At 41.2% G+C, this 13,176-nt stretch overlaps 1 protein-coding gene across 3 annotated transcripts in view; it reads right to left on the reverse strand.

The window, feature by feature from the left end:
• LOC122779367 (glucocorticoid receptor-like) overlaps positions 1-1,768 on the reverse strand; it is a 56,573-nt gene extending 54,805 nt beyond the window's left edge. For 2 of the 3 annotated variants that reach the window (XM_044041620.1, XM_044041619.1), the window contains exon 1: positions 1,365-1,469. The gene's annotated coding sequence lies outside the window, so the exon portion shown is untranslated. Of the gene's footprint in view, positions 1-1,364; positions 1,470-1,648 lie in introns of those variants that run through there. The other variant, XM_044041621.1, reaches the window with a different exon arrangement.
• Between the last annotated feature and the right edge of the window lie 11,408 nt (positions 1,769-13,176).

A 13,176-nucleotide genomic window follows, 5' to 3' on the forward strand; every position in this document is an offset into this window, starting at 1 on the left:
AGCTTTTTAAAAGAGATATCATGGAAAGGACAACACTATGAGAATGGCATAAATGCTTTTTGAAATATAGACCTTCAACAAGAATAGACGTCTTGAATGTCTTTAAACTACACCGCCGTCTTATGTATGTTCATTTTCCACGAAATTACAAGAAAACAAATCAGAGAGGCAATCTCCTTCTCTCTCGCCCATCTGCAGACAATATGGCAAAAAAATCAGTGTTTAACAGTCACAAAGTTGACCGACTATGTGTCCAGATGTGAAGGGTCGAGCAGAGAGAGGAGTTCCCCGGAGTAACTTGTGTTACATGACAGTGCTAATGAATATAAGCGTGTGTGCAACAACATACAAGAGCTTGAGCTAATGTGGGCCTCTGGGCATGTCTAGCAGCCACAGTTTGACACCAGTTGCAAGAGAAAGTCAACTCAACGCCGCCATTAAGGGGACTAAATACAAAACAAATGAAATACATTGAAATGAAATGCAAAGTAGGGATTTCAGCATTAAATGAACGTGCTGACAACCAGGTCAACTATGTTCACGCCTCTTGTGACGAACTCTTTTTTATTTACTGCCCATAAAATACAACAAGAATGATATTTAATGGTATTGGACTTTTATTACTGATTATTTGGCAATTCCACATCTTTAGAGGCAAAAAGTGAACTTTCAAAGTCAGTGCCACTAAGTACACACCACGACAAGAGGGGGTACATCCTGTGTGTGTTGCTTTGCTATGTTTTGTAACACTAGAAAGAAAAAAAAATAGAAATACTTTTGTTTTGGTCACATACTGACTGTATGTTTCACCACTTCCTCTCGAGCCACAGCGCAGTCACAGACGTCTCTGTGGTGCCAAGCACGACTACAGTTTTATCTCATATGGAGCACAATCTTTCTGCAAATGCATTGAAAGAGGAGATAACAGATAACCTCCAATATAGGTTCAAGTTGAAAAATTAAAGGGGGGGGGGGCTGTTAGTTCTCACGCACCACACCATGAACGGCATTAGTGCAACCTGTTGGCGCTGAGAGGAAACTGCGCTGCTCACACGCCTACAGCCCCGAGGCGCTGATAAACTGAAGTTTGTGCAACATTTTCTCATTCTTGCACAGCGAAAGAAAACGTCTCCTCGCCGCTGTCACGGTCAGTGAACCACACGGAGCGGGAACGTCAGTGCGCCTGTAACGACGCAGCAGCCAGAGGCAGCAGCGGCGGGGACGGACGCTCATCGTTGGCCTACCTCGACATAACAACCAGCTCTTTTACTCGTCTATTTCTGTCTCCCCAGTCTCTGACAGTATTCCAGCACAGATCTATGCCAATTATGAGACAAGTGCTAACATCTGAAAGTGGGTCGTACCTGTAGTGGAATAAGGAGAGCGCTCCAATCGTCAGGTCATTTCCAATAAGTCCGAGTTGAGTGAGGGAGAAAAAAAATAAAATAACGGGGGGTGGGGAGGTGGTGGAGGGGAGCGCAATGTCCACCCAGTCAAGCTGTCCACTCCTCACTGCGATGTTTTCTGCAGAAATGTCAGATGCGTTCGCCGTCGCCGTCCACGCCGCGAGGCAGGAAAAAACCCAGCATCTACTATTTCAAACTAGAGTCAACACACACACACAAAAAAAACAAAAAACGTCGCTGACCTCACTGGAGTTTGTGATCCATCTTGAGCGCCGCCTCGACGATCTGTCGGTAACTTTTAACACACGTCGCCGGGAGAGGAGGGGACGGGCGGAAAGGAGGAGGCGGAGGAGATCGATCGGTCACTTGTTTGCTCATGCTCTCGGGAGGAAACGAGAGAATCCGTTGAAGACGCGACAGATTTAGGGCATAAGTGAGTGCAGTGAGTGCTTTAAAGTTATGTAATTCAGCCGTGGTGTTCTGGCGCACTCAACTGCAAACTCTAACCAGGGCAGGGCGGACAGTTAGGGAAATGGCGTCAAGCTCATTAAAAACGAGAGGCAGCACTTCTTGCCACGCCCTTTAACAATAAAAGTCCTGTTGTCACAGCTGTGTATTTATTGTCTTGTCTTACATGCTCACAGACATACAATCAAAGCGTATTGTATGGGTATTAAAATAATCCCGAGTATTGCGTAAGCACTCTCTACAAACCTCATAATTAATTTCATGTTAGTTTAGGTATTTTATTTTTTAAAGGAAACGAGCACGGCTTCCGGTCAGCGTTTGTCCTCGTCTGGCAGCTTGACAGAGCTGGGAGTTTGACACTTGCTGGTGAACGCCCCCTTTCTCAGACTGAAACTCACCCTGCTGGGGAATCTGTCAAAACGTGTCTCCGTGTGTCGCCCACCTGCTTTACTCCCGGCATGGTGGGCCAGGAAAGACCGTACAGGTCGTAATGTAAAGCTGCGTCTACCGCCTCCTCGACCACGAAACCATTCGTGGCATGAAGTTTTCAAGAGTTAAAATTAGCGAGAGGAAATCGATTTCCTCACATGAAAACACGTAATCCCAATATGTTTTATGGAAGGAAACCGAAGGAAATGGATCGCAGTTAAGTTGCATCTTGTTTGCTGTAGTTGTGGATGGGCCCTGGACCCAAAATGAACGGTAAACACACAAGGTATTTTAAGGCAAAACAGTATGTGCATAACTTTTGAATATAATATAGGTTTTGCACATTTATTTCCACTTATTTCTACTTGCTATACATCCAGGTTGCAGTCCCATCCAAAGATGATTAAATCCAAGCCTCTCTCAGATCAGAAATACTTCACTTCTTCTTTGAATGTTCTGTAGACTGTAGATGACCGGTTCACAGCTTTTCACAGTGACATCACAACCTTTTCACCCCAAACTATCACACCTACCCCATCCATTTATCTTGATATCAAAGACATCAAAGATCCACTGAGCCCTTTATTAAATATCATCAAAGGTCCTCTCTTTTAAATGCAACTGCTTAAGGCCATCAGTACAATCATTTAACTGTATCGGATAATAATCCTGCATTAATCAGTTAAACTGAATCCAAACTAATCTCGTAAAGTCAACAAGTCTTTCCAGAGTGTTTGATTTCGCTTTGACCAACACTCTGCGAACAAGTCCTTTAGCATCCGGAATGGTTTTCCAAGACCCAGGAGTTTCTTGGTGCGGAGTCATCAACGATCATTACGACACCTCCAGCATCAACAGCTCAGTGTTGTATCAATCCAATCCAATCCAAATGTATATCTGTAGCACATTTAAAAACAACAGAGTTGACCAATGTGCTGTGCATCGCATAAATACATGAAACAGACGGGATGTGAAACAATGTAAACTAAAAGCAATATTAAAAAAAAAAAAAACAATAAAAACTGAATATAAAACCAATAAAACACGGCAATAAAAAAAATATGAAACACTAAAACTGCCAACTGTCTGTTATACATGGTCAAGATTCAAAGTTTCTTTGATGTTTGTAATATGTCATTCATTCCGGGTTTTAGCTCGGAGGATAGCTGTCAACTCACCTGCAGCAAATATGAATCCCTTCGGCGGGGAATTGCTGAACGGGGGAAAAATAAGAGGCCAAACTTAAATTGCAGGCAGTGCACGGTAGAAAAAAAAAGACGTTTATGCAAACTAAATAAATACTGCAAAATAAAACTGCCTTCAGCAATTTCCGATCATTACTTGTGCCTCAGGCAAGCAATTTTCCCGCACGCGACAAGAGTTGAAACTCAGCTTGTTGTGCATTTTGAGCAGAGAGAAGTCAGAGGATAGAATCGTGAGACTGTAGAAGTCTGGAAACTTGAAGCCTGAGCCTGAATCCTAGTCTTTTACAAAGATATACACACAAGTACTGGACAGACTTCAGCTCCCACAAGCAGATGATTCTGTCTGTGGGGTCATTTCCGGTGCAGGCCCTCCCCTCAGGTCAGCTCCACTCGGAACAGGAAATGAATTCAAAATGTGACAAAATAAAAGCACGCTATTGAAGAAGCCATCCTGTTGTTGATTTTGTATTCAATCGGCAACACTGTATCAAAAAACAACTGTCTTTGAAGCTTTGCACTACTTTCTTTTCATACTGTATATGTTTTCGCTTTCCCTGTGTATTTTATTACGTGGTTTTATTCTTAACCCTTTAACGCCTAAGCCTCAAAATGTCCGTCTGGACACTGTTGCTTGATTTAATCTTAAAAGGGCCAGAAAATATTCTGTGAGTTACGTGCTTTTGCCCATTTTTTGCAGAATGACTTTCAGTATCTGGCAGTTGTTTACAATTTACTGCAATGTTAAAATAGTGTATTAACTATTTAAAATGTAAAAATTACCGTAATATTACCACTTTTTTACGGTAATGCAAAGTGCGCTTGCATAAACGAGTCGCCTGCGATACACTCGGTGTTAATTAAGCACTATTTAGTACGTACGTGGCTCCCATTGTCTGACATTAAAGGACTTAACAAAAAAAAACTAATATCCTGCAGCTTGTGTTTGACCAAGCGCAGTTTATCACAATAATAGAAGTGCCATCCATAATAACTAAGGTTCAGATGGTTTAGTCAGAGGGACAGTGATGATATTGGACAAAGGATTTTGAGGATGGAACTGCTGTGCAGGAGGAAAAGCGGGGGACCTGCGGACATGATACAGAGGAGGACACAAGGGACAGGCTGAGATGGAGGCAGTTTGATCCATTGTAGCAAACCCATAAAGGGAGAAGCTAAAAGGACAAAGCAAGTCTTTGCATGCTGTTAGACCACTTAAGCATCACAGTCAACAATTAAAGGAAAAGGAAGCCTTATGCCCCTCACTTAAGTCCTTACAAAGTGGTCACAGAATAAAAACTTCCAAATTCTAAAATTCTAAAATGTATTTAGTTAAACAGCACTGAGATAACTTGAGGAAATATTATTTGGCCACATGTGCATTTGCAGGAGAATTGTGTTACCCTTTGCACACCTGTTTTCCAACGTACCGAGGAGAGGGAAAAAAAAGATGACTCAACATTGCAAAAATAGACTCCTCCCACACACTCCTGCAAGACTAAATAAAAAAAAAATAAAAAAAGCTTTCATCTGTTGTAAAATGAAAACCACAAAACTGCACAGGAAATAATGAGTGACCTCTGCTCTAGAAAAGGTCATTTGTAAAGGTCATTACATTTTCCTGATGATATTCTGTCGTGGACCAGAATAAGGACCAGGCATAGAAGAGCAGTGGCACACGCCCATTCTGTTCCATCTTCAAGAAAAGAAACTTGGACGCGGGCAGACGCAAACCAACATCCACAAGAAGAAAGGCGGAAAAAAGGGGGTGGGGTGAGAGATGCAGGTTTGGCTCTCCATGCAAGTCATTTGATTAGGAGGAGCAGAGTGTGTCCTGTGAATGTGGATGATTCATTAAGGGCAAGTGTGGTTGGAGAGAGGCTGGAGCTCCCCAGGGCCCGAAAAAACCGCACTGTTCTCAAAACATCACAGGGAACACTGTGAGGGTTTTTTATTGTGAGGTAACAATGGGTGAAATTATTTACCAATAAGTGATAAAAAAAACAACAAAACAAAAGACACTGGACATGTGGTGCTCTATGTGTATATGTGCAACAGGGAACTCATAGAGGAACTACATACAGTACATAGAAAGTTACACAAGTTTCAGTGTTGCTAAGAGAACATCTTGTGATGATTGGGTTTCATGTGTGAACAAAGGCATAATTATGACATTTTCATTCCCAGATTCAAACATAAACTGTCAGCGGCCTATTTGCTTTGGAGCTATGACATTTATTTTTTTGTTGTTGTGGCAAATAATCAACCTATGAATTCTCATTTTTGCAGCTGACCTGTGAGTGCACCATGTTCCTTGTACTGTACATTCCCGATCAGGCATGTTTCTAAACCTATTGATTAACTGTTGTTAACGGCAATAAAGATAAATTGAGTGAACATTTGTTTTTACGTCTGCTTCTATCAAAATGTTTCAATCAATAATGTCAGATTAATTGTCCGCCTTTGTTTGTCAAGTCGCCGCCTCACACTAATGGTGAATAGAATCAATGGCTATAGAGATGCAAGGCCAAGAGACGATCACAATAACAATGAATCACCAATAACTGACAACAAACAATCAGTAAAAGAAACGTATTCTGGTGAATAACATACAAGCAAATTAAAAACAATTACAATAAAAGGGCCAGAGTTTACTTTCACTACAACAGTCGACAACGCAACTCAAAATATATGATAAAAACGGAAAATGAAGAATCACACGACCCAAAAATTAGTGGTAAAATGACGATATGAATAGAATTAATAAAGACTTTGTAGGCCAAATTAATCATTTGACCACTTTCGGAGTCATTAGAAATTGTTTTTTTTTTTCAGTGTGGACCAAAATGTCATAGGTGAAAGGGAAAAGAAGAGTGGGAAGGAAGGAAGGAAGGAAGGAAGGAAAGACATGGGAACACAAAACGGGCAGACACATACAGAACAAGAAAGACAGAGAAGGGGCAGAGAAAGGGGAAAAAAGGGGAGGGGCAGGCATGACCCATCGTGCAAGTCATTCAATTAGGCGGTGCACAGACGTGTGTCCTGTGAATGTGGCTGTCTTATTAAGAGCCAGTGTGCCTGGTGAGGACCAGGAGCTCCCCAGGGCCTGAGAAAACTTCACTGTTCTCAAAACATCACAGGGAACACCAACGCTAGGGTGATCCTATTTATAAATCAATTATTAAAAATAATAATAATAACAATAATAATAAAAAAAACACTGGACGTGTGGTGCTCTGTGTGCAAATATGTGACACATGGATTCATGGGATAATTATGTTATAGGGCTGTGACTGTGTGTGTGTGTGTGTGTGTGGTGCAGGGGGTTACACTCGTGAGAGGACGACGTGTGGAAACTCAGTGAAAGACAAAAACACATTTGGATGGAGGCCGACGTCTGGGTTTCAAATATTTTCTTGATTTTTAGATTGGAATGAATGACTCGACCCAAGGAGAGGTGCACACTGTGCTCACACACACACACACACACACTGGTTTGCATGACTTCAGAGGACATTACATTGACTTACACCATGTCTATAATTACTACTGGCCTAATCCTAACCCTCAGCCTCACTTTAAACCACGTCTTCACTTTAAAATGTAGTAATCTACATTATTGGGACTTTTTTTTTGTCCCCATAAAGAAGACAAGTCCTCATAATGTGACTGTGTAAACAGATTTAGGTCCCCACAACATGAGGAATACCAGGTGCACACACACACACACAAACACACTGGTTTCGATCACTTCAGAGGAAGGATTACATTGACTAACAATGATTTCCTGGTGATTTATCCTAACTTTAATCATAATTACTGCTGGCCTAATCCTGACCCTGACCCTGACCCTAACCTTAACCTTACTCGAACCTCAGCCTAACTTTAAAACACGTCTTCAAGGAAGGACTTTTTTTTGTCCCCATAAAGAAGACAAGTCCTCATAATGTGACTGTGTAAACAGATTTAGGTCCCCACAACATGAGGAATACCAGGACACTCATATACATAATGCATTAGCCCCTTACACTACAACTAAATGCATAACCCTAACCCTAAAACTTAGTCTTAACCCTCAAATGTGAGGACCAGCCAAAATATCCTCACTCCCTATGGTTTATACATTTGTTGGTCCTTATAACCCATACAAGACAACACACACACACACACTCACAGGTGTCGGCAGTCTGCCTGTAGAGGATTCTCCCTAAAGTCAGCGGTCGATGGATAAGCAGCTATTTTGGATTTATCAGATGAGATTTTGAGATAATAGTCTCCTACAGTGAAACTCTGTTGCCACGCAAACGCCGAGTTTAAAAGGTATTTTATTCGTGGTGCTCATGACACTAAAATGTGTCCACAGGATTCTCACGTCTGACTCAGCGTAGTGAGATGACGGGGAAAAGTAAATTATTGTGGTGTTTTAGGAGTCTATAAAAGTTCACGACAGCAGGAGCAGACGGAGGTTGAGCAGTCAACGCCTGTAACTTCACAGCCGGCCAGAAAATCTCCCTGGTCCGACCAGTTGTCCTCGCATACTTCAAGCCAACCATGATCGTCCCCGAGCCAAAGAATTTGTGCCACGTGGTATTTGAACGATAACCAAGCTGTAACAAGTCAGTCACATTTATCACAAATCATGAAGTGTTTTCTTCTCCTCATGACTCCGACTCCACTGAAGATGTGGTCACAGCTCTCCAGCAAGTCCAAAAGAAACTAACGGAGAGTCAGCCGCGCAGGAAAATGTTGCTCTGTGGTTTAAACGAGGACCGGCGTTTCCAAGTGAAAATATGACACACGATGCTTTCCTTCATGGTTCATGCCTTAAACTCCTGTAACAACCGTACACCAGTGTCTCCACATAACATCACATATCTGTGTTACTATGGTTAAAGTCTGGCTTCTGTTCGATGACCAGTGATTCATGGTTAAGTGGCACTTCAGCTCTTTAATGAGAATTAATCAGTCATTTAAATAGCACCAAGGTATATTGTTTTTCACATATGCATTCCCCTAAGTCAGGCGTGTCAAACATATGGCCCGCGGGCCAGGACCAGCCCACCAGAGGGTCCAATCCGGCCTGCAGGACGAATTTGAGAAAATTTCACATCACATCACACAATCTGATCATAATGTGAAATCCTATATTTATCAGATGCAGATACCTACACACGTGTAAATGGAAAACTTATATTGTTGAAATTGCACTTATTTTTCTCCAGAAATGTCACGTTTTGTTAAAAGATACTTTATTAAATGTAGAACAAAAGGAAACATTTGGAGTGTCTGTTGTCTATAGGTTATTATGCTATTATTTGACTGGTCCGGTCCACCTTAAGTGCTTTGTCCTGTAAAATGTTAAATGACATACACCATACAAACCCAAGAAAGAAAAAGACATTAAAGTCTACGTAAAGCAAATGATACTAGCATAGTACATTGTGTATTTTCTTTCCTTTTTCTATATTTGTGTTCGAGCGCTTGGTCTGTCCTTCAACTGGAGTTGTAACACAACTGAGTCACGGTGTTAGACGTCGAGGAGAAAGGACACGGAGGAAGGAAGAGTTTCTTTTGAATAGGAACCAGAGAAAGGAAGGAAGGAGTTCTGTTTAAAGGTGAACAGGCAGTTCACACCCTCTGGTATTTCTTCTTTGAGACCGAGGGAAGGCTGACTCAGACAATGAAACAGGAAACATCTAATGCGGGAAGGAATTAAAATGACACTGCAAGGATGGATTTATACACGGACGACATATACAGCATGTTCTTGCTCGGGCGTAATCGTGTGTATATGCAGAAGGTTGTATATAAGAGTGATTTAGTCTAATGCAGTGTAGTGAAACACAGCTGCATCCCTGTCAGTGTCATACAGGAGGTCTGAATGACAACGCCTGGAGGGCATTTGCTATATTTCCATCCAGAATTAAGTACATAACACACTTGCAGTCGTAAATAACGTTTTTGCAGAGCTGTGAGAGGACCAGATGGGTGTGGTGAGTCATGAAAAGAGGTCAGGCAATCTTATTTCTTTGGTTTTTCGATGCTACGCTACATCTCGTTCACAAATCCGACGACTTGCTAACATTTTATGTGCAAAACGTTCAGTTCCAAAATTGTAAAAAAACTGCATAATTTTTGCAAAAAAACTTCTGTAACGTGTAAACGCTCGACCGACCAAATGGGGAGCAAGGATAAAAGAGTTCTATATTTAGTATCAGAATCTGCTTTGCATAGACGCTTCAATTCTCTGACCACGGTGACCTTTCGGATTCAATAGTTCAATAGGGAATATGATCTTTGGGCGACATACGAGGGGTTTTTAGAAGATTAGCCGCACAAAACACCCATTAGCTGTCAACAGAGTGGCTGCAGGGCTGATGGGTTTGCCGTCTGCAGCCTGATTAGCCTTCATTTTAATTCCAGGTACAACAATAATAATAATAATAATAATAGTAATAATAATAATAATAATAATACAGACCTGATGATAAAACACGTTGCATATTAATTTTTTGGGGTTTACTCACAAGGATAATCATCTTAGAGAACGTTGTGCTTATTACATGCAAACTGAATCCCAGCCGTAGCTAAATTAGCGCAGAGCACAAACTGTTCTCTCTGCATATGCAGTGATTTTTTATTTTTATTTCTTTAAATTTTAACTTTATTTGACCAGGAATAAACCTTATTGAGATAAAAAATAGTTTTTTGCAAGACAGGCAGCAGTACATATAGGTTAGGTGGGGATATAACCAATGCAGTCATATAACCTGAATAATAACATAAAAATCAACAAAGTGCAATATTAAATCACCTTTCAAAGAAAGCAACTTTTCCATAAAGTCTATTAAAGTGCATTTGATGATTTGGAGGCAAAAATGTCTGGCTGTAGATGTTTTACCTCCAAGTCATTTGTTGAAGATATATAGACAAATGAAAGAATTATAAAGATTCAGTCACTGTCCGTGGTATTTTCACACAAATGAGACTTTGCAGTTTAACACTGCAACACCGTTACATGCTATACGTGTTCTAGAAATGAAGGTGGCATTTACAAGCTGCAATATTGTGAAAAAACATGATTTGTGTGAACCCTGATCCTGTCATCCTGCTCTTATAGTGTAGACTCAGGGTTCATTGTGGGGTTAACTGAAGTGAAGAAGCTGTTTTACGTTCCCTTGAGCAAACTACTGCACTGGTATTGTAACCTATTGTACTCAGCCAAAGGAAAAACAAAGAGGGAGACATTTCCTTCAATGGGAAAAAGAAGGAGCAAGAAGACACAATCGGTTTCATGAACCCAGCCAGAAACATCAACACGATGGCGGCGAGAGTCAGAAATGAGAAACATGTTGATCCTGCTGACATTCCCGGTAAGAACACAAGTCATTTGTGTGTTTCCACAAAATAGCAAATAACATCTGCTTTTCAGGGGTTATATTAAAGTCAAGAGCGGGACAGATTGTCCTTTTCATTCTGCTCCTGCACAGAAAACTTGAATTTGAATTTCTCATGTGAGGATGTAAGTGATGTGTGTGTGTGTGTGTTGCTCTTGCACCTGTAAAAGTTTATATATCCTCTACGTATATGGATATTTTGGATAACATTCTATGATACAGCAGTTGCTTTCCTTCCATCTCGAGAGAGCATTTAGTGCATTTCATTGTCTGATCCTTGTTATGTGAGGGTTAAAATGCCACCGTTTACCCCTGCTGCTATCTGCCGGCTGACCATGGTGCAATGGTCAAAATGGATCAAATGTGGTTTCTTTTTTTAACGTCGTCTTCCTGGTCCAAAAAAGACAACAGCAACAGCAGATATTTCCACTGCACGGACTGCTTTTTTGTCCCTGTGGTGGACCAACACTCATCCTGGGTTAGGAAAACCAGCTGGATCTGCTTCAATACGTGCCACGCTCTCCTGCGACATGACCAGCCTGGTGTGCTTTCGATCAGGGATCAAAACCGAGCAGAAAACAAAATGTCTCGAGCACGAGTTTACCTCTCAAATGTGGGTTAATCTGGAACGAGGCAGTGCCGTTAGTATCACGAAAGGTTATTACTCTGGCATTACTGGTACTTCATCAGCCCATCCTCGTATCAGCCCCGGGTGTTTTATTACCCAACTGAGTCCAACATTTTTATATCATGGAACGAAGAAGTTGTTTCCATTCCTTATAGAACAGTTTGAGCTTTTACAGTACGACGCTATAAAGACTAGGTTTTTACCTTTGTTTATGTGTCATACATAAGGGTTCAATCATTTGTTCATCCAGGTTCAGAATCCACACAAACCTAAACTCTCTTCCTATATATGACTGGTAGTGTATACACTGCATTGGTTACAGAATCATATCATGAGGCAGCTCAATATTATTTATTTAGTGTTTTTTTTGTGGTTATTTTGTCTTTAGCTGTTGTTTTTCGCAGTAAATATGTGACACACAGAGGTTTTATTAACCAGAGTGACTCACTCGCTCACAGACAGGGACAGAGGAGGGGAGGGAGAGAGGGTGAGAGAGAGAGAGAGACTCACCCTCCGTCTCTTGTTCTTTTGTGCGAGAGCGAAAATGAGTGAAAGTGGATCAGGTAACAAATCCTCACTTTAATTGTGAAAGGATTATAGTGCTTTCACAGCCACTGCATCTCTTCTTCAAAACAAACCACCTCAAGAAATGAAAATAATAAAAACAAAAACTATCGCATAAGCGGTTACGTGGTCAATTCAATGCAGAGCAATTCTCGCTGGCTCACTTCAAAACATCTGTTTCGCTTAAACACCAGCACCACCTTCACCGACTGTGTTTTACCTTGGAGTAGAAGACGAGAGACAGACTTCTCTGGAGCAAGTGATTGTGATCCAGGTCCAGTGAAGAGAGCGTGGTCTTGTCTTCAGAGTGTTGCAAATTAGCTGCAAATTAGCTGCAAATTATCTGCAATGACAAAAAGAAAATCAATCTTTATGTCACCTGTACAGTTTAAATTACATTCTAATTATTGTAGTCAATAGGATTGTCACACAGACGAACTTCAACTATTAAAGGTGCACTGGTGAACAGCTAACACATCTTTTCATTCACCAAAGTCTAAAACAACGAAGCAAACATGGTCTGAGACTAAAAATGAAGAAGGATTTAAGCCGTGTTCAGTTTAAACATCGTTGATGTGTGTGTGGTGATTTGATTTAGTCTGCAGCCCCCGATCACAGCTCGCTATTTTTTCTTTTTTCTTTTTTCTTTTCTTTTTTACTGGCAAAGCAGTCACCATGGATACAGGCCGCCGCGTTGTGACCTTTCGGGGTCGACCTATCATGTGCTAAGTGTTCGGTATGCTGAGCACCGAGGGTACCGGCTTAGTGTAGGGTCGTGTTCACACAAAGGAGCACACAAACACACACACACAGCTGTCGGCGCACGTGCTACACACGGGTTTTAACCTTCACGATGTTTAAGCAGTGCTTATGAATTCAAATAATGAAAGTACATCTACCAGCCGTCATGCTTGCATTATAACATTTTCTTCTTCCCCAGTTTGGACCAGGTGGAAGTGATATTATTCTTTTATTATTTTTAAAAGCTGGCGGAGGCTGATTTTGATGGGGTTAGCAACGAAACACAACAAAATAATGAAATATCACGAGTGTTTTTGACCAAAATGATCTGAGTGGTTCTA

This window comes from Solea senegalensis, linkage group LG13, assembly GCF_019176455.1.
Source record: "Solea senegalensis isolate Sse05_10M linkage group LG13, IFAPA_SoseM_1, whole genome shotgun sequence".
In the NCBI taxonomy this organism is placed as follows: domain Eukaryota; kingdom Metazoa; phylum Chordata; class Actinopteri; order Pleuronectiformes; family Soleidae; genus Solea; species Solea senegalensis.